We start from the raw sequence: 2,559 nt of genomic DNA on the forward strand, positions 1-2,559 counted from the left end.
TGCTGTATAAATGACCACTCTAGCCTATCATATGCCTTGCTCATGTCTAGCTTGAGTGCCATGAAAGCTTCTTTGTGTTTCTTTCTTCTGTTCTGCATTGAATGCATTAGTTCATAAGCCACAATAGTGTTATCAGAGATCATCCTTCCTGGAACGAAGGCACTTTGGGTGTCTGAAATTAGAAGAGGCAGAATGGATTTGAGCCTATTTGCCATAACCTTTGCAATGATTTTGTAGAATACATTGCAAAGGCTTATGGGTCTATAGTCTGAAACAAACAAAGGGATTTTCTTCTTGGGGATAAGGGTGATAAAGGTATGGTTGATTGACTGGAAATTTGACTTAGTATTAAGAAATTCTAGAGCAGCAGCAACCACATCCTCCCCAACAATATGCCAATGGTTTTGAAAGAAAATGGCTGGGAATCCATCTGGTCTCAGGGAGCCCAGGGGATTCATATGAAAAATGGCAAATTCAATCTCCTCTCTTGTGTAATCTTTTGTTAGGGAAGAGTTCATCTCGCATGTGACTGTTGGTATGAAATTTTCCAATAAGGAGTCAGGGCTTGTAGGGTTGGAGGTAGTAAAGAGCTCTCTGAAAACTGATTGGAATTCACATCCAATATCATCCAGATTTGTCAAGTTCTGTCCCAGACCAGTTTGGAGATTTTGAATCAAATTTTTCTGTTTTCTAATCGATGCACATTTGTGGAAAAATTTGGTATTCCTATCACCATCCTTGAGCCATTTCTGTTTGGCTCTTTGCCTCCACTTAAGGTCCAATGCCTCTAGAGTCACATCCAATTCCTTCTGAACAATTCGAATCTGATCATTATCCATCCCAGAGTTGGAAGTTTGCAGGGATCTCAACAGCTCAGTTTTGGTATTTAAATGTAGACTTTATAGAGAGTGTGATAACTAATCCAATGTAGACTTTAAATTTTATATGATTAGCTAAAAGTGAAAAAGTTACATATTAGTCAAAATTTGAAGAGTAAAATAGCCAATCCAATGCCAATGCTCTAGGAGGTCTAGGCGGCAGCATCTCAAGGATGAGCTGTGGGACAGCTGCCACTAGATCGGCAAAGGAAGGTCGACTGGTGCCACCATCTGTGGCTACCATGCAACCAATCATGGAGGTCCACACAAGAAGCAAACGAGAACCCCAAAACTCACGTAGAGAAGAAAAAAAGGGCAAAAACGTCATCAGTCCCAGTAAAGTGCCATGAGTGGAATTTATAATTTCCTTATTATGTTTTTAATGAAGTCAAGTTTATGAATTATGATTTCTGTATATCTTATATATATATAATTAATAATTCATGCATATGGTCGATTATACAACTTCCCTATATTGTATCATGCATATGGCTGCTTATACCGTCTATTATTATATTACAAATTAATTACTTATACATTATATATATATTTTACCTGGAATACGTTATTGGTATCAGAGCCATTGACTGTTGATATTGGTATTTATTATATATTGTTGTTATGATATCTATTGTTTTTATGGAATATTATTTTACTCATAATGCTGGTTATCATGATTTATATGATTTAAGATGTTTAGATTATAATACAAGACTTGAATTAAAAATAATGATTGATAGAATTAATGATCTTAATAAAAAATAACAATTAATGAAACAAGATAATGAAGAAATGACTAACAGCTATAGGGTATTCAAAAGTAAAGAAGCAGCAATCGAATCTTGGAATGATCATTTTAATTTCTTAAGAAATGAAATTAAAAGTATAAGGAATCATTTGAGTATCCTTGCTTTATATATATAAAAAAAAGGAGTAAAAAATTCATTGATACAAATTTTTAAAAATGATAGACTATAGAGAGTCTTGTGTTGGTAAACCGTGAAAATTTGTTGGTTAGCTTGCTTATGATAGAGAGCTTTAAAGGTGATCTCGGTGGCATTCCCACAAGATCTTAATATAGGAAATCCTTGCTTAAAAAATTTTCTCAATGAATTCTTTATTGAAATCTGAATCCTCTGCTAGTATACTTATAGAGCCTGATAACATAATCAATAAGATTATAATATATTAAACATTGAAAGAAATTTACTTTATATTAGACAAGAAGATTGGACAATTCCTAATGTTTCCAAAAATAAAATCTATAGATAATCTACTTTTTCTTCAAAATTATCATTTCTTACTAATTATACTATTAAAACTGTAGAAACAACTATTAGTTTAAACAATGATTATGAAACATTATAATTATTAACCAAAGGTGCTATTAAATAGTATAAGGAATAGAAGTAGTCTTTCATTCATATTGGATTAGTACAACTTGTTATAAAACCACTAACTAAAAATGGATTAAATGCCTCAGTACTACTCTGTCTAAGAGACGAAAGACATTATAACTTTCGTGACTCATTATTTGGTATGATAGAATCTAGCCTGTTCTAAGGCCCTATTTATTTCAATTGTTATCCTAATTATCCCCTCTCATTATTTGATACTAGTATTCTACATGCTTTAACATTAAATATTTTACGTACTTTAATATTAAATATTAAAACAAGTG

Source organism: Juglans regia, chromosome 11 (assembly GCF_001411555.2).
Source record: "Juglans regia cultivar Chandler chromosome 11, Walnut 2.0, whole genome shotgun sequence".
NCBI lineage: Eukaryota > Viridiplantae > Streptophyta > Magnoliopsida > Fagales > Juglandaceae > Juglans > Juglans regia.